Source organism: Acinonyx jubatus, chromosome E4 (assembly GCF_027475565.1).
Source record: "Acinonyx jubatus isolate Ajub_Pintada_27869175 chromosome E4, VMU_Ajub_asm_v1.0, whole genome shotgun sequence".
Classification (NCBI taxonomy): domain Eukaryota; kingdom Metazoa; phylum Chordata; class Mammalia; order Carnivora; family Felidae; genus Acinonyx; species Acinonyx jubatus.
Genome location: NC_069395.1, coordinates 42,402,050 through 42,429,096, shown reverse-complemented (window position 1 = coordinate 42,429,096; position 27,047 = coordinate 42,402,050).

The following is a 27,047-nucleotide window of genomic DNA, read 5'->3' as shown; positions in this document are numbered from 1 at the left end:
GTATCAGCCATTTTATGTGTCTGGAAGAACTATCACTGAGGGTCTGTCAAATAATTTTTCAAAACAATAAAAATTTCCAAGTGGGAAATGTACGTACAACTCTGGCATTTCTTGTGCTTTGAAATTATGCTATTAATTTTAACGATGCCAAAAATATCAGTGTTATGAACACTTTTTTAAAAAAGCGCAAAATTAGAATTTTATGTATGATTGCTAATGGACAAAATGTTTAATCTTCAAACCATAGATGAAAAGACTTAGATTAAAACTTTGATTTTAATAAAACATTATATAGACAAGTATTTTATTGTCTGCTAGTTAAAATGAACAAATAAAAACAAATAACTTTTATAACATTGAATGTTTTTTCCCCTGAAATCTGTACATGTCAAGGTCGATGTTATCTTAGAAATGGAAAACAATATCATAGACATAAAATAATCAGAAATTATTAATATCGAAACAGGTATGTTTATTGCTGGTCAGTATTTATGTGTTCTTTTATTTTGCTTTGCCTAATAAAACAGGCTAACTATCACATTTTTCCTTTGTAATAGTAAATTCCAGAAAGCAGTGGAACACAATCTAGAAAATTGTGTGACCTAAGAATTCTGTACACGGCGATGCTTTCTTTCCGTGTATGTTAGCAATACAAATATATTCTTTCATATTTAGGGATCCAGAAAACGTCCTACTAATGTATATTTCTTTTAATAGATTCATAAAGATTTGACCCAAATGAATGAGGGAACAAAGTTAAAGATAAGGGATGTCAGTACATGAATGCAACAGCGATGACTGCTTAATCCAGTTAAAATAGAGCTGTCTAAATACTTTGATCAAAAAACAATTTATGAATATTTAAAATGATTATAAAAATATTAAAATACAAAATAATAACACTATAGGTAAAAAAAAAAAAGCCCAGATTATTGTCACCAAGATCCAGAATTTGTGGTGAGTGAGAAGTAGAGAAAAATGGTGTCAAGCAAGGGGAGTTTAAAAATATTGTTGAATTCTTCACTCTAGCTCTAAAGAAATATAAATTAACAGAATGCTTTTGACAAATGTTTAAGGAACCCAAGGACATGCTTCAAAAACTCTAAATCATAAATGCAGAAAAAATGGTTTATCAAAGAGATAAAAACCAAGAAATAACAAAAAAACATTTTTAAAAGTATAGAACACCACCAAAAACTAATTTCTAAAAATGAGTTCTTTTAATCAAATTTAATTAACCATATTTTCAATTTATAGAAAGGTCAATTAGGTTAATTTCTATGTTAAAAACATTCAGATTGAATATTTCAAAACCTAAATGTATGCTATTTATCAGACTTATTTAAAGAAAGGGGCAATAAAATGTATAAGCAAACATGACAAAAATATTTTTGCAAATACAAAAACAATGTCCATATCAGTGATAGTATGTTGATGAACATTATCAGATAAACTTATTTTTTTACAAACCTTTTTACAAAGAGAACCATTTTATTAACAAGGATGTAATATTCAGTAAAGCTGAAACTATCATAAACCTTTAAGTACCACATAATACTACGTCAATATAATTAAGGGAAATTTGTTAGAAATACAAGAAGAAACGAACACAATAGTATTAAAAGGTTTTAATATATTTTGAATTTTTAAAGGCCAAACAAGTAAATAATAGCAGGGATATAATTAAATAAAAATATATACATTATGTATCAGAGATCTCTAGAGAAAACTAACCATCATGTCTTAGAAAAGAACATATTTTTTTCTTTAATTCATAGAAGATTTCATTGATCACATACTAAAAGCTGCAAAGAAATCATAAATTCTAAAATTTGGCCACTATTTAAAATGCAGTGGGCTCCACATCATTAGTCATTAGGGAAATGCTAGTCAAAACCACAATGAGATACCCTTCACACCTACTAGGATTACTAAAATTAAGAAAAAAAAAAGGATATTGGCAAGGACATGGAAAAATTGTTGGTAGGATTGTAAAATGATTCAACCACTTTAGAACACACAGTTTGGCAGATAAAATGTTAAACATAGAATTACCATATACCCATAAATTCCACTCCTAAGTATTTACCAAAGAAGAATAAAAAACCCTATCCACATAAAAACTTGGACACAAAGGTTCATAGCAGGATTCTTAATAATAAACAAAGTGGAAACAACCCAAATGTCCATCAGCTAATGAATAGGTAAAATGTGTATCCAGACAGTGGAATATTAGCCATAAAAAGGAATAAAATACTGATCCGTACTACACCATGGATAAACCTTGAGAGTATTATGCTAAGGGAAAGAAACCAGACACACAAGGCCACAGGTGATAGGATTCCATTTATATGAAGTGTCCTGAATAAGAGTCTATAGAGACAAAGCAGACTAGAGGTTGTTAGGATTGGAGGCCAGGAGGCAGGGGTGGGGGTGGGGTGCTGGGAAGTGAGGGCTAATAGATATAACTTTTTGGGGGGTGATAAAAATGTTCTAAAATTAGGGGTGATAATTATACAACTTTGAATACACCAAATTCACTGAACTGTGGATTTTTTTTGAATTGTAGATTTTAAAAAGGTGAATTTTATGGTATGTGAATTATATTTCAGTAAAGTGGTTTTAAAAATGCAATGAAACTAGAAATTAACAATGAAGTACTTAAAAAGCTTTAAAAGCCCTTAACTTTTGGATCACAGAAAAGATTAAAGCTCCAATCATAGATTTAGAGTTTCCCTAAAAATAAAACATTACCTATAAAATCTACTGGATATAGCTAAAGCTGTACTTAAAGGTAACATTTATAATGTGAAATTATCTTTAACTTTTATTTTTTACAATAATTCAAAGAAAACAAAAATTAATGAACTAGAAAACAAAAAGCAGTGGAATTGATAAATCCAATAATCAGATCTTTGGAAGGTCAGTAGCATTGACAAACATTTTGAAAAGCATTTTAATTCCAGGCTAGTCTCCTATGGTTACCCCAGGAGGGAGACCACACTTTTTATATTGGTTAAGTGAGACATGATATAAATGAGACATGTATAAATCACACTTTAAAAGGTCATGAAAAAAATAGGGGCATCTGGGTGGCTAAGTCGGTTGAGCATCTGACTGTAGATTTTGGCTCAGGTCATGGTCTCACGGCTTGTGGGATCAAGCCCGGTGTGGAACTCTGTGCTGAGTGTGGAGCCTGCTAAGGGTTCTGTCTCTCCCTCTGTCGCTGCCCCTCCCCCACTTTCAAAATATAAAGGGTTATGAAAGTTTGCTTCTTTAATTGTAAAGTAATGAAAATAGAGACATAATTGATTTCTCCGTAGTTCCAGCAGGGGTTCTGCATGAAGAGAAACACTGGAAAGATCTTTCTTTTCTCTTAGATGAGGATGAGAGCCCAAAGCCTTCTAGCTCCTAGGCTACGTTCACATTCAAGTGGTTCTAACCACTGTCAGGGTGAACAGAGTCACAGATGTCTCTGAAAACCTAATGAAAGCTAAGTACCTCCTCCCCATGGGGGGGAAAAAAATACCCAGCTCCCTTGATGTCCTGTGTCAGTGAGTCATGAATGTCCACTGAGTACCATTCAGTGCAGAAATGATGACAGTGACAGTTTAACAGTGCAACTAAGCCTCAAAAGCAGTGGTTCTCACACTTTTTTAGTCTTAGTGCCCCATTCGCTCATAAAATATAGAGGACCCCAAAGTGCTTTTGTTCATGTGGGTGTGTAATATTCTTTTAATATTTATATTCAAAATTAAAACAGAAATTAAACAAATGTATTCATTTAAACTAACAGTAAACCCATTACGTGTTAACATAAAAACATTATTTTAAGAAAAATAACCATTTTCTAAAAAATGACATTTTTGTAATTTTGTGAATCGCTAATATCTGGCTTAATGACTCATTTCTCCTATCTGCCTTTCCTTCAGTCTGTTGCTTTGTCATGGGTTGTGTAAATCCTGAAAATGCCTAGTATACACTTGAAAGAATGAGAATAAAATGACAGATACTATTTCAGTATTACAAAAATTTGACATTGCAGAACCCCAAGCAGAAAGGCTCTTGTGAACCCCCACGGGGTGGGGGGTAGGGGGGTCCCTGGACCACATTTTGAATACTACTCAAAAAAATTGATATTCAAGAAATTCCATAGAATAGTAACACTTCAAAAGCTTGACAGATGTAGAAACAATATATATTTTTTTCCAAATGGCTTTGGGAAAAATGTTTCTACAGTACAGGGCTTCTGAGACTTCACGTTCAGGGTTAGTGGGAAAAATGGGCACAGGAGTATAGAGGACCGTTGCATTACATGAGATGGCCACTGGATGGCACTGCTGTTCCACTCACAGGTGACCTGAGCTTCTGCATTAGGAAATGGCCCCTAGCTTGTGGAAGCCTAAATTCCCTGGAAAGCTGGAGGAATTACACAGTACTTTCTCTTTGCTTAAAAAAAATTGTTTTTAATAACGTAGTGATTAACAGTTGCCACAATATAAACCCAGCTGTTCTTAGTTCAAGGGACATTTTTCACTTCCCCAAACTAGGGGCTTTCAATTTACCAAAATGAACAGTGAGGTTTTGGAAGCAGCTCAAAATCTGGAAATCTGGTGGGTTCAGAATGTGCAGATGAGAGTCCTTGCCTCAGAGATCCCACTTAGTATGTAAGGAAAGGTGATAGAAACCAAAGTGTTCTCAGCCAATATCCCCAGGTCTGGCTAATGCTGATTCAGTTTTATAATAGTTCAAAGTTAATGGGACTAGCTGGGTATGTCTGCAGTGAGGAGGGAGAGAGATGTTGCAAAAGCGATCGTCCTGAGGGGACAGTGGCTCCACGGGGTGAGGGGGTCCATAACTGTCAGTAGGGATTTGTGCAAATGAAAGAATAGCCAGATGGCAGTTTAGGAATAATGTGTGTCGTGGTCCATGGCAGCGTACCTGCACAGAGTGAGCCTGACTCTATCCCTCTTGGTTCTGTCACTAAGCTGCCTAGCTGTGAATGTGGCTGGGGCCAGAACCTCAACATTCTGAGGGAACAGAATGTCCCAGTGTGAAGATTTGACGAAGCTCAGTGCTTGAGACATTTTGGCCACCAGAAGTTCATTTAGCAAGGCTAGAATGTAGGATCTGTGGGGTGTTGAGGGGAGAGTGAAGGCTGGTGAGGTCGGTAGTAGGAAAGTTGAGGAATTTGGATTTTTTTTGAGGGGGGCAGTGGGGAGCTATTGAGGTGTTTTAAGTAGGTGCCCTGCTGTGTGTAATATACTGCATGGGGTGCTATAAAACAGAGAGGCAAATGACAAGGTGGTCAGTGGCTATTAAAGGGACAAGATATATAAAAGGGACAAGATACATCTAGCACTTACTATATGCTAGTCATTAATACTCACTCAAGCCTCTTCACTACCCTAAAGGTACAAAGTATTATCACCCTTTCTCTATAGAGGGGGGGGGAAAGTAAGGCACATAGAGGTTAAGGGATTTACCCAATAGCACATAGTCGCTAAGTGGCAGAGTGAGTATTTGAACCTGGTTAATGTAGTTCCAGATGCTGTTTGCATTATACTTTCTCACCAATAAAAGGGAAAAAAAATGGCCCCAAAATGCTATAACTACTCTGATAGACATCAGCTGGGTACAGTGGCAGCCCAAAGTGGGGTGGGTTGTTAAATTCTACCAGGATTAGAGTAGAAGGGGAAAAATGTGGTGGGAAATTTATAGAGGACTTGAACTGCATGTGACTGTTGAGTTTATGTCGAAGGGGCATATGAGGGGGGACAGGGAAAAGGGGTGGGCAGAGCAAACAGAAGCAGCAAGGCCGTATCTACAAAGATATGGAGGAAATCTGTGTCAGAACTGCAGGGAGTAGCCTTTGTCCAGAGGCTGAAGAGCCTGTGGCCACAAGTAAAGCTGGACAGGTAACTGGTGGGTAGGTAATAATGGGACCATATACCTATGTGGAAGACTTGATACTTGTTCCTATTAAGCTTAGATGGTTCGATTCAGTTCATTATTCAAATATGCCAAAGTCATTTAGGAGACTGAATTTCCATCCCAACTCCCCATCAAGCTTCTCAGGTTCTGACATGCAAGAACTTAATGAAAATGCCACCATTCAATTCATGGTTAAAAATATTGGGACGGAAATCACTTTGGGCTGAGTCCTTGAGCAAATGACATACATCACCGCGTGTGGTCAAAACAGTTATCTAGTAGTCCTACTGTTCTGTCACCTAGCCTATATATCTTCATCTCGTGCACAGGGGTAGCAGGGAGACAAATATTTAATGGAAATTAAGAAAACTCTGTGTGCTCAGCTTTTTCTTGGTATCTCCATCTCATAACCATGCTGGATAAAAATGAGAGATCATTGTAGTCTGACTCCTTCATGAACTCCTATAGATTTCTTCATTATTATCCTTTTCTTCTGTAAAACCATTCATTTGAAAGTCCATTCTAGAATTTAGCCTAGCCTATAAGCCATTACTCAATAGCACCAAACTCTTTCTTCTTTCTGGAGGGCAGACCAACATTTGTCCATTTCAAGGGCCTCAGCAGCTCTGCCACTGTCCATGGTTCAGCCATCTAATTTCAGATTTCTCCCAGCACCTGGGGAAGTGATCTGTCTGGTCTCAAGTCATACAAGGTCCTTCATGACCTGGGTTTTGCTTACCTCTCCCCTGTCTTCTATGACACACCTGTGCTCCAGGGAAATTCTCAGTATATAACACATTGTGTCACACATCTGTGTATTTATACATATTGTTTCCTCTACCTTAGAAACCATTTCATCCTTCTCTCCACCCAGGGAAACATATATATTTTTAAATTTCTTCTAAGTTATACATATTCTAAAAAGTCAGTTGTAAACTTCATGAAAAATACAGTTCCCTGAACTTGTCCTTTTCCCTGCTTTATTCTTCCTGGATGCAACTGTTTTCGGTTGCTCTTTGGGCATTTACTTCTATATTGCTAAATAGCACCTTTCTAATACTACTTGATGTTCAGTTTCAGGAATTACCTGTTGAATTCTCACTATGGAAGATGAGGTTTAGCTCTCCTTAGCACCTCCTTCGCCCACCTCTGTGATTTTCCTCTCCTCAGTCTCCCAATAGATTTATATCAGCATTTTTAGTTAGATCAGTATTCAGTGTTTACGTAATTATGACTGTATTCACAGCATGCCCGTGTAGGAAAGCATGATTTCATTTCCTTTCTTGTACAACTTTTCATTTTCCCTCGAGCTAATAATTGTCTTCTTCATTTGCATAGTTCTCTGTTCACCTACCACTAATTCCTACCTAGACATCTTCCCAATGTGTAAGTTTCCTCTCCATGTATTTGCTCACATCACGTATTTTGTCAAGTTCATCTTGAATGTTTCCTCCCCCATCTCTACTTTACCCTGCTGAGTAGCTGTCTTCCTAAATTCTCTTCCTCATCATCCTAGAATTCTTTCCTTCTCTCCTGTGCTGGACCTCTTGTTTCCTGGAAACCATGTTGTCTTGTTTTAATTACTCCTTCTCTTTGCCAGACCACATCCTGAAGTAGCTTCCTAAGAAAGTATGCATGGGAAATGAAGTTTTTCAAAGCATGCGTGCACATGAATGTATTGATTCTTGCATTTGATTGATAGTTTGGCCATGCATAGAATTCTGGGTTAGAAATTATTTTCCTTAAGAATTTTGAAGGCCCCTCGTTTTCTAGCTTCCACTCCTATTGCCAATGGATTAGTGGTACGTGGAGGTAAGAAAACTAGGCAAGCCTGATGCCATTCTGGTTCTTGATTCTTTGTGACCTCCTAAAAGCATTTAGGATCTTCTGTGTCCCTGGGATTCTGAAATTTTACAGCGATGTGCTTTGTTGTGAGTCTGTTTGCTTCCATTGTACTGGCCACTGGAGTACTCTTACAATCTAGAAGTTAATGTCCTTCAGGTTTGGGCAATTTTCTTTTCTTGCTTAGCTTTCTGATAACTTCTGTTTTTGCCATTTTCTATTTTTGGAATTCCTTAGTATTTCTGGACTGCTTTTCTAATTTCATTCTTTTTTCACCCCTATATTATTTCTCTCTGTATTTTTGTTCCATTCTCTGGGAGATTTTTAAAACTTATCTTCCAAATATTTGTTGAGTTTTCATGCTTTTTATATCTAAAAGGACTTTATTGGTCTTCTGATGGCACCCCTCTTGAGAGCATCCTGTTTTTTTCACCAGTAAAAAATTCTTTCTCTTCTAAGCATATTGAAATATGTATATATGTCTGTATGATAGTACTTATTCCATATTTTATATGTTATATTTTTATAGGTTTCTTTTCCCTGAATTATCTTGGCTTTCTTCTAAGTTCCTTTTATTTTCCTGTTTGTTTTTGCCTTTGATATGAGAGGCTTTTCTCAAACTTCTGGAAATTTTGGGCTGTCCCCTCTAGTTTAAGAATGGTGGCCTGAAAAATCCATGCTTGTGGGTGGGGGTCTGTTGACTAAAAACAGCTTCACTATTAGGTGACCTGGCTAATCTCTCCCACTGTGGAAGGCTTTCAAGTCTTGTCTCTTGGACTACTCAGTTGTTTTGTTTTGTTTTGTTTTCAGAATAAATGCTTTCACTCTCTAACTAGGGGGAATGGGCCTGGTGCTGATGTTCTTATTTGCAGGATGCAGAAGTCTCTTATGGTTCTGTGAGCAGACTTCCACTGAATCCCCTGTTTTCTGGATAGCACATCTCCCCTCAGTTGCACCTGATGTCTACAATCCAGCATCCCTCCAGTTCACCTTCTTCAGTCTCCTGCCCTGGTGGAGTGGGGGAGCCATCTGCGTATGGAAGGGAGAGGGTGAAGGTGGGAGGAAGGCACCTTGGGATCTTAACGCTTCTTAGACCAACTTTCAGAACTTCTGCTTTTGGCTTCACCTTAAGCTTCACCTTCATTGTTAGTGGTATCTCGTACCTTAAGATTTGAGCCTTCTCAGCCAATCTGCTGAGTCTGTTATCAGATTCCCATCTGCTTTTTCACATCAGAATAATATGTTTGGTGTTATTTCTTTTCCTATTCTCTTTGTCCTTAAGGATTATTCCATAAAAAATTCCTTGTCGTATGGTTTCAGGAAATAGTGGAGATAATGTGTGTTCAGTCTACCGGTTTTGAAGGAAACACACAAGCATCTTTCAAATCCTTGTACAACATGACCTCCTGTTAGGATATTCCCTAACTAACTGCCCCCATACCGACAGAACCAATAGCTTCCTTCTGTATCTGAAGCTTGTAGACACTTATTTTCTTGTATATATAACATGATACATGAGAAGTTTGGATCTTCTTACTGGATTAGAAACTGCTTGAGTGAAGGAGTCCTATTATCTATTTTTACATCCTCAGGTTGTAACACAGAACCAGGTACCTCGATGCTCAATGAATGCATGTTGAATTCATGAGCAGAAATTAGATGGTGTTTTTTAATAAGCGAATTCCCCTGCAGAGACAGAAATAGCCCCGCCATCCTGACAGCAGAAATCCCCTAAATGAGAGTATTTTCCTAAATCCTATTCCATCATTCCTGGGAATGGTGAGCAATAGAATGGCAGACCTAACCTTTCCTAAAGAATTTCCTTCAAATCTGGGACATGCAGTGGGCTTGGTCACCTCAAGAACAGGGCAGCAGAATCTGGAACTAAGGGTGGCCTTGGGATGGGATAAATTTGATTGGTTTTGTCAACAAGTCAGGGTAAACATGGTATCATGGTTCTTGAAAGGTGAGTGTTTATGATCCCTTCTCTTGTAAGGGGGATGATGTCTGAAAGAAGCTGAGTGTTGCATCCTTTCAAACCTCCTTGAATGTTCTTTGGCCCTAGAACATCCTCATATAGCTTATTCTAATGAAGGCAATGCCACCCAAAGCTGGGCTGGGTTGAGGACCCTCCAGTGGCATAGAGAGACTTTCATGACAAAGTTCTTGGGTTCAGGTCTCCCTGCGGGGAATCTAGCTAATTGTGATAGTGTAAGACACTCTTCTCGTACTGAGTTAGTCATTCAGTCTGCTGCTTTCCTACTAGGGCAGAGATTAAGAAACATAACTCTTACTGGCAACCAAGAAGCTGCATTAATGAATTGGAGCTGTGATCTTTGGGTTGGAGAATCTAGATTGTGGAAAGGCTTGGGATAGAGGCCTGAACCACTAGAAGGTCCACTAAGTTAGGGAGGTCAAGCAAGTGAGGCTGGGAGTGGCATGCATTCAGGCAATGGGAGCAGACAGTGCCAGGCTCTGCAGCAGAATCAGAGCTATGAGGTACCACAGTCCCTCACGGGGCCAGTTATGTGCATCTAATCTGATAGGTGAAATGCAGATGGGATGAGATGGAGTTTAAAGGAGCTGGTCTGAACCAAACGCCCAAGCCTTGCAGTAGTTCTCTCTGCTCAGCTATTCTGGCTTCAGAAGTATTGTTTCTTTAGATTTTAGGCTCCGGTTAGCAGCTTATGCCTCCTTCAGTATGACACTTCGCTCTGCATGACAACTCACCACTCAGCGTGGTGACAATGTTTAGGCAGAACCTGTCCAGGGCAGGAGAGAGAATGTGCGAGAGAACAAGTGAAGGAAAAAAAAAAGATACCATTTTCTTCAGAGTGGGTTGGGGATTATACATCCGTCTGGAGAAATGAACCTGCCAGGAATCTGTTGGCCTATTTGGGTCATTGACATGATGGGAAGTGCTGACACAGGATCGGGCAGCTTTGTGAGCCTGAATGATTGACCGTTTTGACACCATCAGATATGCACGTGCTGGAAGGAACTAGACTCTCACAGCCAGAACAGCAACACTGGGAGGGAAAAAAATTGCAGCTCTGGAACAGACAGGTACAAATCCTCCCTCTTTCTTTGCTTATTTTTCTTCTTATGATAGATTTAAGCAATAAATGAAATTTGGACATGGATCTGGATGTTACTGAATCAAAATACATGAGCCGCCCTTATAAAACCTGGAGAATCTTAGAGAAAAGTTCAGATGAGACCCTGAATTTTCCAAGTGGCCTAGGATACAGTCTGAGCTTTTATACTCCTTTTTGTGAAGAACGCCTCCCAAAGGTTGTGGATGAGAACATGAGTGCAAAAGTCAGGCATATTAGACTCAAGCCCCAACTCTGCCTCCTCTTAACTGTGATCTTGGGCAGCTAAACCTCTTGAGGCTTTAGTTAACACACCTAGAAAATAGGAAAAATAGGAATTATTATCTCATAGGCTGGCAATGAATGTTACTCAAGAACATGTGAATATCAAGGTCCACACGGAACCTGGCATATAAGTGGCCAACGCATCTACAAAGAATGTTGGTTTTATTACCACTCATGACTAGAGGGCAGCCATGGGCTGTCCATGTGCAATCTACCTCATGGTCAGTCAGCATGGAGCATTCCTTGGTTACTCGGAGGAGATTATCTAAATTTGGCCAAGAAATAAGTCTCCTCAAAGACCACGGGGGAGTAAGAACTGCCTCGTAAAATTGTAAGCATCTCAAGAGAAAATAGCTCTGTGAAAGCATTTCCTGAATGCTAATACTAGTTACTAGTAATATTTTCTGGGAAGTAGTGCAATGTTATACACAGAACATACACTTCAGGCTCAGACAAACATGGGTACCAATTCCAGTTCTATTTGACTTTGGACACGTTCTTTGACTCCTTGAGGCACCGGGGAGTTCGTCTCCATCTGTTAAAATGGTACCATTAATACTTACCTTGCAGGTTGTTGCCAGGATTAAAGGTAGCAAATTATATGAAAATGTCTTGCCAACGCCCTGTGCATAGAAGGCATTCCTCGATGAATTTTAGCTTCTTTCCTTCCTGTAGTTCCTCTTCTATTGCCTATTCAAGAATCTATGATGCATAATTCAGAACCCAGATGCCAGGGCAGAAAAAAACATTGAGATGACAGAATCAAGATTAAATAACATCTCAATAGTTTGGAACACTGAGGCTGAAACATTAAGCTAAAATTAACAAGGATTTATGTAAAAACTGGCATTTTTGAAAAGTTTTATTTTATTTATTTTGAGAGAGAGTGTGTGTGTGCGTGTGCAAGTGGGTGAGGGGCAGAGAGAGGGAGAGAGCATCCCAAGCAGGCTCCATGCTGTCAGCAGGGAGCCCAACCTGGGGCTCAAACTCACAAACTGCGCAATCATGACCTGAGCCGAAATCAAGGGTCAGGTGCTCAACCAGGTGAGCCACCCAGGCTTCCCTAAAGCTGGCATTGTGTTTCAATATCCACTTAGTACAAAAGTGTATGATGGAATTGTGTGTCTATGCATGTGTGCGTATGCACATAAGGGTGTCTGTGTGAGCACAGTTCAGGCTTCAGTGACTGAAGCACCATGTACCTGTTACTGAAATCCATAGTTGCATTGTGGCCAGCTCTGGTTAGACCATCCCTAGAGCATTGTGCCCCATTTGGGAGCCACGCTTCTTAAAAAGGAACCCTGACACACGAGAGCCTCTCCAGGGACATTGCCAGAGGGGTGAGTGCCCTGGGGAGTGGCTCAAGGAGTCAGGTCGGGGAACTGCATTAAGAAAAATGGAAGACTATGGAGAAACGTGACAGCGATTTCTTTATTCAGTTTAAAGCTAGTTTTATGAAAGAGAACGTGGATTGGCATTGTGTCATAACAGAAAACATAAAGTTGAAAGTTTTAAGGAGATGACTTTGACTCCTAAAATTTTTTTTTCATGCATTAATTCACTTATCCAACAAACATTGAACTGACTGTGCACTGAATGTTAGACATGTTTTCTTGTAGGTAGTGGTATGCTGATACATGTTTAACAACCAGCTCTCCAGAAAAAAAAATCCTCATTTATAGCATCTGCCAACCTCTGTGGTATGGATAACTTCCACCATGGCTGATTACGAGTTATCAGCATAAATGTGGAATTGGGAAGACATGTGCTCAGTTGGCTATCTCTCACTGGGGCAAGCTGGCTTCAGCACATGCCTACTATATGTTCCGAGGATACAAAGTTCAAATGCACAGGCCTGCATTTAAGAGATCTACAGTTGGAAGAAACCACTCCAATTCAGCTTTGACCTTGAAGTGCACCTGGTTTTGAAAGAGGTCCTAAACCTGACTTGGAGTAGGTGACTAATTGTGTTGGCTGGTGGCGGGGTGGGGGGGGGGGGGAGCCAAGGGAAGTGCTGACCAAAGGAACAGCAGCTACAAACAAGCAGACTCTGAGGGGAGATGATAAACACGAAGTTGTACAAAGTGGTCTATTTTTTTTTAATGTTTATTTATTTTTGAGAGAGAGACACACACAGAGCACAAGCTAGGAGGGGCAGAGAGAGAGGGAGACACAGAATCCAAAGCAGAATCCAGGCTCCAAGCTGTCAGCACAGACTCTGACGTGGGGCTCAAACTCACAAACTACAAGATAATGACCCAAGCCAAAGTCAGAGGCTTAACCAACTGAGCCACCCAGGCACCCCTAATTTTCATTTTTGTTTTGTTATCCTTTTTTTAAAGTTTATTTATTTTGAGAGAGAGAGAGAGACAGAGAGAGAAAGAGTGCTTGGGGGAGAGGAGATGGGGCAGAAAGAAAGGGGGCGGGGAGAGACTCCCGAGCAGGCTCTGCGCTGACAGTGCAAGTCCTGATGCTGGGCTCAAACCATTGAACCATGGGATCAGGACCTGAGCTGAGATCAAGAGTTGGATGCTTAACCAACTGAGCCACTCAGGCGCCCCAATTATCATTCTTTAATTGAAGTATAGTTGAAATACAATGTTATATTAGTTTCAGGTATACAACATAGAGATTCAACAATCCTATGCTCACCATGGTAAGTGTAGTCACCGTCTGTCACCATATGAAATTATTACAATGTTATTGACTATACTCCCTATGTTGTACTTTCCATCTCTGTGACTTATTTATTTTATAACTGGAAGTTTATACCTCTTAAACCTCTTCACCTATTTAGTCCATCCCCCAGCCCCTTCCTCTGGCAACCACTAGTTTATGTCTCTGTATTTTGACTCTATTTCTGGTTTTTTTAAATTCTGTTTTGCTGTTTAGATTCCATATGTAAGTGAAATTATGTAATATTTATCTTTGAGGTATTTCACTTGGCATAATACATTCTAGCTCCATCCGTGTTGTTACAAATGGCAAGACCTCATTCTTTTTTATGGCTGGGTAATATTCCACACACACACACACACACACACACACACACACACACACACACACTCTTCTTTATCCACTCATCTATCGGTGGACACTTGAGCTGATCCCATATCTTGGCTATCATAAATAATGCTGAAATAAATCAAGGGTACGTATCTTTTCCAGTAGTGTTTTTATTTTCTTTGAGTAAATAGCCCATAGTGGAATTGCTGGATCGTATGGTATTTCTGTTTTTAATTATTGAGTGTTTGCACCAGTTTACGTTCCCATTAACAGTGCATGAGGTTCCCTTTTCTCTGCATCCTTGCCAACACTTATTTCATGTCTTTTTAATGCTTGTCTTTCTGACAGGTGTGACATGATCTCATTGGGGTTTTGATTTGGATTTCTCTGGTAATTAGTGATGTCAAGTATATTTTCATGTGCTTATTGACTATCTGTATGTTTTCTTTGGAAAAAAGTCTATTCTTGTCCTCCCATTACTTACGTGGATCATTTGGGGGGTTTTTTTGGTGTTGATTTGTATAAGTTCTTTATATATTTTGGATAGTAACCCTATATCATGTATATCATTTGTTTTACCTTCTCCCATTGCATAGGTTGCTTTTTTGTTTTGTTGATGGTTTCCTTCACTGTGCAGAAGCTTTCTATTTTGGGATAGTCCCAATAGCTTATTTTTGTTTTTGTTTCTCTTGCCTGATAAGGCATATTTAGAAAAATGTTGCTAAGGCTGAAGTCTAAGAGATTACTGCTTCTGTTTTCTTCCAGGAGTTTTATGGTTTCAGGTCTCACGTCTAGTTCTTTAATACATTTTGAGTTAATCTTTGTGTATAGTGTAAGAAAGTGGTCCTCTTTTATTTTTTTGCTCTCCAGTTTTCCCAAAAGCATTGTTTTTAAATTTTAAATTTAATTTGTTTTTATTAGAGAGCAAGAGTGAGAGATCACAGGAGCAGGGGAGAGGTGCAGAGGGGGAAAAAGAGGGGTACAGAGAGAAAGAGAAAGAGAGAGAGAGACAGAGAGAGAAAGAGAGAGAGAAGGAGAAAGAATCTCAAGCAGGCTCCACACCCAGCATGGATCCTGACCTAAGTCTTGATCCCATAAGCCTGGGATTGTGACCTGAGCCGAAACCAAGAGTCAGACGCTCAACCGACTGACCCACCCAGTTGCACTCCCACACCCCCCCCCCATAGCATTTATTGATAAAACTATCTTTTACCAATAGTCTGTTCTTGCCTCCTTTGTCCTAGATTAACTCACCATATAAGCATAGGTTTATTTCTGGTGCTCTATCCTATCCTATGCTATTGATCTATGTGTCTATTTTTTGGCCCAGTACCATATTGGTTTGATATTTTATAGTATAACTTGAGATCTGGGACTGTGATACCTCCAGCTTTGTTCTTCTTTCTTGAGATTGTTTGGCTATTTGGGGTCTTTTGTGGTTCTATACAAATTTTAGGATTATTTGTTCAAGCCCTATGAAAAATACTATGGGTATTTTGATAAGGATTGTATTGAATCTATACATTGTTTTGAGTAGTATGGACATGTTAACAATGTTAATTCTTTCAAACCATGAGCATGGTATATCTTTTTGTTGGTGTAGTGTTCAAATTTATTTTGTGAATATTTTATAGTTTTCTGACTACAGGTCTTTCACCTTCTTAGTTAAATTTATTCCTAGGTATTTTAGAGGATAAGTTTCACTCAGGAAGGCTGACACTGGAGATATGTGGCAGTCAGAACACGATAATGGATTTTAGCCTAATTTCGAAGGCAATAAGGAATAGATGGAAGGTTTTTAACAGAGGAGTGATGTAATTATATTTGCATCTTAGAAAGTTCCATTTGTGGAAAGGATAGAAAAATGGATTGCATTAGGTCAAGACTGGAGGTAGAGATATCAATTAGAAACCTCCCTGGGTCACTGACAAAAATTGATAATGGAGTGAAGGTAGTGACATTGGCAAATAGAAAGAAGGGTACATATTTAAATAATGTCAAAAACATTAGAATGGATGGGACAAGATGACAAGGGGAGAGAAAAACAGGGCATGGTTGTGATGGATCTATAAAGTAAGGGGAAGGGTGAGTTAGGGAGGATGTGCAGGATCTTGGGTCAATGGTAGTGACATCCCTCTAGTTAGGAGCTAGTTCTTCCAAGAACTAACTTGGAGAGCTTTTTAAAATGCAAATTCCTGGACTTGATCCTTGGATATCCTGATTTAGTAGGTGGAGTTGGGCCCATACATCTGCATTTTCAAAGCACTCCACGGGATTCTATTGAACCAAGCTTTTATTCATTCCCTTGACTAATAATTATTCTTGCCAGGCATCATTCTAGGCACTGGAGATGCTGAAGTAGATGAGACAAATTTCCTGTCTTTGTCGAGCCTTTAAGTGGGAGAGACCAAAAAATAAAATTAGCAATGTTTAGCTATATAGTCTATGAAGAAAACACAGGATAAGGGGATGGCATTTAAGCGAAGGTGGGGATAGGATTGCTATTTTAGTTAAGGTAGTTGGAGAACCTTCTCTGAAAAGGTGACATTTTGGCCAGAACATAAAAATAAGTGAAAAATGTAGAGAAACACTGAGTTACAAAATATAGAAAAAGAGGTAAAGTAAAATTGGCAGAGATTAAGGAATGGTAATTCTGTTTTGGACATGAGTTAAAACTCTGTGTTAGGCTATCCAATGGAATGGAGCTATGCAATAAGCCACTAATATATCAGAGATCATGGAACAGATCTGGGCTCAGGATACAGATTTGGGAGACATCAGGTAATGGATGGTGGTTGGAGCCATGAGAGTGTGTGGAATGAGAATGGAACCCAGGGAAAAACCTTCTTTTAAAGCAGGTAAAGAAGGGAGTCTGGGAAGGAAAATGAATGGGAATAGTCCTACGGGCAGTAGAGCCAGGGAAGAAGACAGTTTCAAGGAAGGAGATCCAGACAGGTTCACAAGCTGCCCAGATGTCAAGTGAAATAGGGTCAGAAATGTATCAATTGTATTTGACAATGGAAGATCATTTTCTATACTGAGAGCAATTTCAGAAGATAGTGGAATGGGGACAGGGTGAGTATAATAAATGGAGGAGGTGAAAAGTGGAGATAGTTGAGGTAAAACCATTCATTCAAAAGGTTGGTCAAGGGAAGAAAGGTCCTAGAATGGTGAATGAAGGGTTAGGGTTGCGGGGTGATTTTTATAACTTTTTTACATGTTTATTTATTTTTGAAAGAGAGACAGAGCGTGAGTGGGGCAGGGGGAGGCAGAGACAGAGGGAGACACAGAATCCAAAGACATGGGGCTTGGACTCATGAACCACAAGATCACGACCTGAGCCCAAGTCAGACACTTAATCCACTGAGCTACCCAGGTGCCCCAGGGATGATTTTTAAGATTGAGAGACTTGGATATGTATATGTGTTAGGAAGAAAGAGCCAATAAAGAGAGGATAGGGCAAGGGAGTAATTAAGACATTGCCGAAAGAGGCTGACTGAGATCTTTTCCCCTGCGACTAGAAGAAGAAAGGGTGCTTGTGTGGATAAGCTTCTTGGTAGGTTTGAGAGAGAATGGATTTCCAAGCTAACAACTATTATTCTTCTGTGAAGTGGAACTTAAAGCTGGTTTGCAAAGACTGGGGTGGGCAGGTGGTGTAGGCAGAGTTGGGGAAAGTGGCAAAGGGATGTAAAATGTCCTTGGAAATGGGTTAGTGAGGTGACAGGACCACCATGTGGTGGTTGGGTCATAGCTAGTGGTTTGAGGACCACTAGTCTGCCCAGGCATGTGTGCTTATCCAACAGTACTTTGTGTCCAAGAAGGAGGGAATTGGATAGATCTGGTGCTGGGATTCTTCCCTATGAGTTTAGAAAGAAGGGAGAGAAAATGAGCACTATCAAAGGAGGTTATCAATGCTTCTGGAAGGACTGTTCCTGGAAGAAATGCCTGTAATGAATCTCTGAGGGACAGGGCCAAGGAATTTGCATTTTCACAAGCTTCCTGGATAACTTTAATGGATGCAAAAGTTTAAAAAGCACTGCTTCCTGAGTCCTACAATCCCCTGTCAGCATCGCAAGCCTCATCAAAACACCCCCAAATGGAGAAATAGTTTGGCAACAGATCATGCTGCAGAGGGCAAGCCGCCTCATTTGTGTGCTGTCTACAATGTACACAAGTCAGACCCTCCACTTCTCCTAGCACTGCCCAGACGCCAGGAGTGCATCTGTGTCGATATCAGATCAATAGCAAGAGGCCAGGCCCCTCTGGACCCCTGCCTTACCAGGCCTCCCCAACAGGCTGCAGAACCCTCAACTGGCCCCAGCAGGATCCCTGGAGAGCTGTGAGGGCTCCTGCTGCCCATCCCTCTGCAGGGGGAGCCTGTCCTTTTGCTGGCTCTACTGTATATTCACCTGGAGCTCCTGGCGTATCCCACTTCCCCAAGCTCCCGGCCGCCCCTTCACGGAAGAGAGAGCGGGAATTTAAGAGCCAGAATTAATTAGGCAAATGTCAGGCGGGCATGAGTCACAGCAGCCCAAAGTATTTTAGTCGATTACAAATGGGAGCCCTCACAGCAAGGAGGACTCGGCGGCACCGTCAGCCGCCCCCACAGGCGCTGATTTAGGAGCCGCGCTAGGGGGCGTCTCTCATTGACCCGGCAGGCTCCAGCCAGGACTCTGCAAGGGTGTGGGCGTGGGCAGGGGGTGTGTGCGTGTGTGTGACCCTAACCTAAACCTTGTCAGAGCCTGTTTGGATAATTGGACACTGAAATAAGCAGCCCAGCCAAAGTAGAAGCTTGTGTAGGCAATAAATTGGAAGCATTTTCGGTGACGAGAAGGGGCATAGCTAAAGAGAACATTTTCAGAGGCTTTAAGGGAACCAACCACCGGCCCATCCTGAATGTCGTCTTCAATTTTTTTCCAGACTCAATGGGCCAGATTCTCATCCTGTTATTCTCTAAGCCAGGGCAGCATCAGGGAAGTGGTTGCAATTTCTTGTGGGATACCCTGCCTTACCAGAAAGGTGGAGTCCTTTTTCCCTAGAAATCTCCCTTTCCTCTCCCCTGCTCCTCGACCGACCCCTAGACCAGGTTATGATTCTCAAATAAATACAAAACCTAGGAGGAGTCTTTGGGAGCCATTTCCGCGCCTTTTAATGAGTTTCATTCATTTCTTCAGCAAAAGTATAAAAAATGGTGTTATGCTCCTTACTGTTAGTAAATAAATTTGCTGTGAATCCTGCTCTTGGTAGTTTTAATCTATGAAGAGAGGACATGCACATCCTGAACTATAGCAAAACGTGGAGAGTAATGAAAGTACCATGAGACATGCAGGAGAGGGGAAAAAGGCAATGAATATTGGAAGAAGTGGAGATTATGTCAAATTGGGAAGTCAGGGAGGGCTTCCAGGAAGAGGTGGCATTTGGAGCATTTGGGTTTGTAAGCATGGCCATTCAGGTAGAGAGGCTAGACCTCTTCCCTCAGCTCAGGGTGAGTGAGTAGCGGAGTAGGATCAGTGGTAGACCTCAGTTCTGAATCTCACCCCAGTGATGTTAGCCATTAGGTGGTAGGTTTTCTTCCATCAGGCAATTTAGCCTAACAAAATTTATGAAGTATTTGACACGCAGTACCAGGCTCAGTCCGACGAGTTATCTTTCCTCAAAGAACTAACAAGAGCAACGGTAAGTCCAGGCCGGCTAAAGCTTCTCCGTCTTTCCCCTACTAGTAATGGCATCACCTTTCCCCAGCCATAAAAGCAAGGCTTTGGAGTCATTCTTGACTCCTCTCTTCCTCCTCACTCCCCACATCTTATTGATCACCAATTCTTGTTGGTTCTGCCTCATTAAAAATTTGGTCAATACGTATTTATTGGACATCTCTGTTACGTTCTGGGAAACAAAGATGAATAAGGCACAATCTCGGGAAATCCATGATTAATGATGGAAGCAGACTTGTAAAGCAAAAACATGATGTAATGTGATACACACAAATATGCTATGAGCACTGTGGGAGCATAAAAGAGGGCAGGGACTCAGCCTGGTGGGGGTTCAGAGTGGACACAAGCAAACAGTTTTCTAGTTAATGCCTCCCCTCCGTCCCATCAGAGTAAGTGCCACATGTCCCATCAGAGTAAGCATTTGACGTCTGGACCTTCGCAAAAAAAAAACTTCCCAATGGTCTCCTTGTCTCCACACTAGCTCTCTGATTGTATATTCCCATTCTACTGGAAACGCAGATCCATTTACATACACACTTCACGGCTCATCAGTGGTTTGCTGTGGTTTATGATAAAACCCAAACTTCAGATATGGCATACAAGTCTAGTAAAAATGGTTCCTGCTTAACTTTTCTAATCCTTTACAAGACACTAATTCTTCCTCCCCTTTAAAAGCCCTATTTACTTATTTGTAATTACCTTTGCACATGTTATTCCCCATGTATCCTATCCCTACATATCTCCCTGAGGAAACACTACTTTTCTTTCCACACTCCATAAAAGCTCATCTTCTGAACCCTTCCCTGTGGTTCTCAGGCACAATTACTGGTTCCATCTTTCCTTGGTACTTGGAACATCCTTCGTTACCCTCATGTCTTTGTTTTGGACTGCAATAGTCTGACACCTGTGTGCATCACCAGACAGGGGACATCCTACAGACAAAGGCTGTGTTTTACACTTCATAGCTGTGCTTCCCGGAACAGTGTCTGACACTGATAAAGCAATGGACAAATGCTTGTCACATAAATATAAATAAACAACCTAAAAGAGGTGTGTTCTCAGAGATGGTAGCTTTTAAAGTAACCACCTAGAAATTGGAAAGGAAATCCTGTTGAAAGCAGCTGGGCATAAAAGTATATAAAGGTGATTTGATCTTGATAGTGCCTCTTAATTTTTAGTCAAAGATGTTTCCTTTATCTAAAATTAACATCCAGCGTATTGCAACTTGGAATACGTACTTAGAGCCAAACAGGTAGTTGGGACTCCTAATGCCTCAGAAGGTCCCCAGAGGTATGCTATAGCACATCCTCTCTCTTCCTGTTTAGGAACTTTCATCAATAGCTTTGTGATTTGAGTAATTTAACCTCCCGGAGCCTCAATGTCCCTATCTCTGGATAGGAATACTATCTGCCTATCTGCCTGAGCTGAATAGTGACCTCCAAAAAATGTGTCTACTTGGATCTAACCGAGTGCTAGAATCCATGCTTGGAATCTCACCATGTGACTTTATTTGGACAAGGGTCTTTGCAGATGTAATTAAGGCCAGGGTCTTGAGATCATCCTGGATTAAGATGGGCCCTAAATGCAGTGGTGGTTATCCTATAAGAAAGAGATAGAAATGGATACACGGAAGAGAGATGCAGACAGGCCATGTGAAGACAGAGGCAGAGATTAAGTGATATGTGTATCAGCCAGGAAATGCCAGGGATTACGGGCAGCCACCAGGAGTGAGGAGAAAAGCAAGGAATAGATTCCCCCTGACAGTATCCAGAAGGAACCAACCCTGCTGACCACTTGATTTCAGACTTCTAGAACTGTGAGAGAATCAATTTCTGTGGTTTGCAGACAGTTTGGTAACTTGCTACGGCATCCTGAGAAACTAACACGCCGCCTGACCTAACCCACCGGGGTTTTGAGAAGGTCAAATGAGACAGTGTCTGTCGAGGTGCTTGGTGAAGCTCTGCGAAAGTTCTGGGTCACAGATCTGCGGGTGGAAGGGCAGAGTTGTGAATCCAGCATTGTCTGATAGGCTGGCTCATTCCTCAGATTGAAGGGAGCCTGTCCTCAGCCTGAGGTGACCCACCATCTGAGACTCCACTGGCTCACAGGGAAAATCTTGCCCAGCTGGGCCTCTGGTACTATCTTGAGTAATTCCTACTCATCAAAGGGTCTTAAGAGGCCCAGGTCACAGGTGCAGATTCTAATCCATCAGTTTACTTCTTCGGGATGTTTCTTACATAGTCCATTTCTGGCTCTTGAGCCTAAGTTAAATTTATTGAGTTTGTATCATTTTTATTTCCTGGCTGCTAAGCTGTGCCCATCTGAGCACTTTGGTCTGAGGTGGAAGAGAACCTGGCTGCCTCCATCCCCTGGGCTGATTAAGTTTTCTTATTATATATAGCATGCCACCCTCGGGGAGTAGACGGGCCCTCTGTAAACCAGTGTAGTGATTACCTTGCCTCCAGAACCCTCCAGAAATCTGTTTCAGTACCACTCTGTACCTAGGCTCAAGGGTCAGATTGGAGAGAAGCACTAGGTCTGTTCACCCAAAAAAAGTAATATTTCTCTACCTTAATCCTCCCAGGGCCAGGTGCCTGGCAACTAGGGACTACCCCCATAGTTTAGAGCCTGCCAAAATTATTCAGACTAGCCAACCCTAAACTGTTTACTCTGTTCAGTCTTACCTTTCCTACAGAAACCTCAACAAAGACTGTGGCCTAAGTTTTTCCCTCACTCATGTCTTCTGCCACCTGACCAAAAACCTGACTTCCCCTGTGATCCTGCATGGTATGCAGTAACCCCCTTTTTAGGACTTATGAGTATAGTAATCTTTCCTTTCCTGGGCCTCTCCAGTGTCTTTCTCTTGTGGCTTCCTCTGACAACCATCATATATAAAAGCACAGAACCAGCATAAACCCAGTCATCCAAACTGAGGCCTGCTGAATAGAAGTTGGGACAAGATACAGTTGGCCTCAGGAACTTGGCACAGGAAATCCAGGGATGGAAAGGGAGCTGGTACAGAAGGAACACCCAGTGGCCCTGTGGTGAGCACTGATTCTATGCCAAGGTTGCTAAACAGGTGATTTGGGACTCAAAGCAAAAGCTCGGTGATTGTGGTCATTTGGGAGCAATGTCATGAATGGTGATAGCCTTTAAGCCAGATGGAGAATGTAGGTAAAACTGACAGTGTTTAAGCAGTCAGTCCTCCCGCATGCTGATAGTTTCTTACCCAAATGATGTTTACCCTCAGCATAAATTGGTCTGGGGACAAAGAGGACACAGGGAGGAATATTAGGAGGAATGTGCGTTGGTCCAGGCCAGACATGATGGTGGCTTGAACTATGATAATAGCAGTGAAGGCAGGATAGAGAGATCTGGAATATTCTTTGGAGTAGACTGTAAGATTTGCTAGAGGATTGGTTATGGGGTATGAAAGCAAAAGGTGCAGCAAGAATGACCCCAATGATTTTGGTGTAAGCGCATGCATGAATGGTGGGGCTATTTATTGGGACAGGGAACCCTGGGGTTCCATCTAGGGAGGATTGACCTCTAGGGATGCATGTTAAATTTGAGATGCCTATTAGACATCCGTGGAAAGGAACAATAGTCATTGGGTATACAGGTCTAGATGTTTGGGAGACACTGGGGACCAACCTAAACACTTGGGAGTCCTTGGTATGTAGTTGGGACTGGATGAAATCACTTAGGAAGTAAGGGTAGGTAGAAAAGAGATCCAAGGACAAGAGCTCTTCTTCAGATATAGAAATCTGGAAAACTAGAAGGAACCAGTAGAAGTGTGTTAACACCTGACCTCTTCCTTTTAACATCACCTGTCTGACCCCTATAGGCATTTGGGTGGTACGAGCTCTGGAGTTAGACATACCTATGTTAGAGAGCCCACTCCATCATTAATCAGCGTGAACTCTTTGGCAATTTATTAGCCTCTCTTCAATTTTCCTTCTTTCTCTTTCTTTCTTTCTTTCTTTCTTTCTTTCTTTCTTTCTTTCTTTCTTTCTTTCTTTCTTTCTTCTCTTTCTTTCTTTCTCTTTCTTCTCTTTCTTTTTCTTTCTTTCTCTTTTTCTTTCTTTCTTTCTTTCTTTCTTTCTTTCTTTCTTTCTTTCTTCTCTTTCTTTCTCTTTCTTTCTTCTCTTTCTTTTTCTTTCTTTCTTTCTTTCTTTCTTTCTTTCTTTCTTTCTTTCTTTCTTTCTTTCTTTCTTTCTTTCTTTGTAAAGTAGGGACAATCTTCTATAAGGTTTTATGAACATTAAAGGTGAAAATGCATGTAAGTGGCTCAACATTTGGTACATAGTAAGCTCATTTAAGCTCTCATTAAATTTTAACCCTTGTTGATAATACTGTAAAAAAAAAAGCTTTATAAGTCATAATATGCTAAGGGATTACTGCTACTACCAGTATTATTTTACAGTTTCTCAAATATATTTTTTGATTCCATGATAATTGAGGTAACTTAGTAATATATGGGACATCTTATGTGACAGAATCTGAAGATGCTCTCTCAGTGACTTTGAGAAAGCCCATTTAAATTGTGCCTGGATACTTCTGTTTCTCCAATAAAGCAATAATTTCAGATGCTTGATCAAGACCAGAGAAAGCTGTGGTAGCCAGGAAAAATTTACCATAAACAGTTTTTGAGCATCCAGCCAAGATAAGGTTTCAAACTCTTTAATGATGAGCTCTCTGGAACAAAACATTCTGGAAGAAAGGTTTGCTGAGGTACCTTACAGTCAGGTGTGGAGTTCCTTGGAGACTATCCTCCCTTTCCAAGGATTTTATGGAAACCTTGAGGATTCTTGAGGAACATTGGCTTCTCTCCCTGGTACCTATGGAAACATGAACTGCAGCAGAACTGAGCTGATTTGGGTGAATAGCTCCGTGGCTGCTTCTCAGTAATTGGAGTGTAAAGAGCTTGATTAGGGATCTGGAAAACTCACAAAGAACAGGCATCCTGGCCCAAGTCAGATGCCTCAATTCCCTCCTGGTGTTGCACTTGAACTCTATCAGAAGGTAAGACATGACTCATGACTGGAAGGTAGGTCTCTAATTTTCTACCAGGATGGCAACTAGAAGTGAAAACATGCCTCTTAGTATCTGCCAGAGCCTCAAACAATCTTTTGTTTTCACAGGATGAAGGGAGTAATTGGATATTATTTCATATCCAGTCTGGTTAGCCCATCAGGGCAGCATATAGGGGAAGTCAGACAGTGTTAGAGTCTCTGGGAGCAGGAAGGAGCAGACACTGAGTGCTTCAGACCAAGCTCTTTGAGGGCGAGAACTCTATGTTGCAAAATCAAGATGGTTCTAAATTAACCCAGAATTTTTTTAATGTTTATTTGGGGTGGGGGGCAGAGAGAGACAGACAGACAGACAGACAGACAGTGCATGAGCCAGGAGAGGGGCAGAGAGAGAGGGAGACACAGAATCTGAAGCAGGCTTCAGGCTCTGAGATGTCAGTACAGAGCCTGACAAGGGGCTCAAACTCATGAACTGTGAGATCATGACCTGAGCCAACGTCAGACGCTTAACTGACTGGGCCACCCAGGTGCCCCAACCCAGAATTTTAATTTACATCATCCGTTGGGTATTAAGTTATTATAATGACCAATTGTCAAGTTGTTTAATAATTGAGTTAATTATAGGAGAGTGTTTTTCAATCCTGGCTGAACATTAGAACCACATAGAGAGGTTTTGAAAAATATTGCTAACCAGGCCACACCTTAAAAGATTCTGATTTAATTGGTTTGCTGCAGGGTCCAAATATTGGTATGTTTTAAAAGCTCCCCTTGGTGATTTTAATTTTCAGCTGGGAATTAGTACTATTAGTATGAGGACTATCTGGCCTGAGCCTCATTGTAACTATTAAGGTGACTGGCATAGACTGGCTGCTCTTAGGTTGATTGATTTCTCAGCTGTTGAGCTACAACTGGTTGAGCCAATTGGCTATTCACACATGACCCTAGGGATCCATAACCCCAGTTTTGACAGTTTAGAAATGTAAAATTCTTTCTTCAAAGAGGAGATTGTTTGATCCAGGGAAACCAACCTCACACCCAAAGATGTGTGAGTTCAAAATCCACTGCTGAATTGGGATACTTTAATTTCTAGATGCAAATCAGACAAAATGGATCACTCCCAGGATGATTCAGAGCATCTCAGTCTGGCAAAAGCCACTTAAGTCAGGACCCTGTCAGAAAAGAACCCAGCAGCTCTCTTCTTTATAGTTTTATTTCTTCTTTTAGTGTTTATTTATTTTTGAGAGAGAGAGAGAGAAAGAGAGAGAGAGAGAATGGGGGAGGGGCAAAGAGAGAGGGAGACAAATAATCCAAAGCAGGCTCTAGGCTCTGAGCTGTCAGCACAGAGCCTGAAGTGGGGCTCGAACGCACGAACTATGGGATCATGACCTGAACCGAAGTCAGATGCTTAACCGACTGAGCCACCCAGGCGTCCCATCAGCTCCCTTCCTTAATAACCACATTTTCTAGTTTCTGTATTTCATGCTTTGACATCTTGGGGCCTTTCTGACCCTGGAGGGACTGCCCTTCCCAGGGTTAGCCAAGTCTTAGAGACAGTGAAGCACTGGCCTACAAGCATGGCTTTCATCAGCAAATACACCAATCAGAGGCCATGCCTCCAAAGCACATCTTCTGTGTGTCTTTCACTCTCTGGGCCATTATTACCCTGCGACAATCACCACAGGGCCAGGTGCCAGACAACTAAGGACAGCCTATGCTCCAGAGCCTGCTGAAATTATTCAAACTAGCTAATGCTAAGTCTGCTTTCCTTGACTAACCCATTTCCCCCCATGGAAATCACAATAAAGGCTATTGCTCATGTGTTTCTTGCTACATTTGCCTCTTCACTGACCTTGGTCCTTCTCTATGGTTCAGCATGCCCTCTCCTCTTGGGATTCATTAGTATTAAGGGACTGTCTTTGTAATGGCAATTGTCTGCAGTCTGTTGTCCTTGGCATACCTGAATAATAATAAAACCTACATTAAAAAGTTTTTTAACCCTTTATTTATTATTGAGAGAGCTTAAGCATGAGCATGGGAGGGTCAGAGAGAGGGAGACACAGAATTTGAAGCAGGCTCCAGGCTCTGAGCTGTCAGCACAGACCCTGACGCATGGCTCAAACTCACAAACCGCGAGATCATGA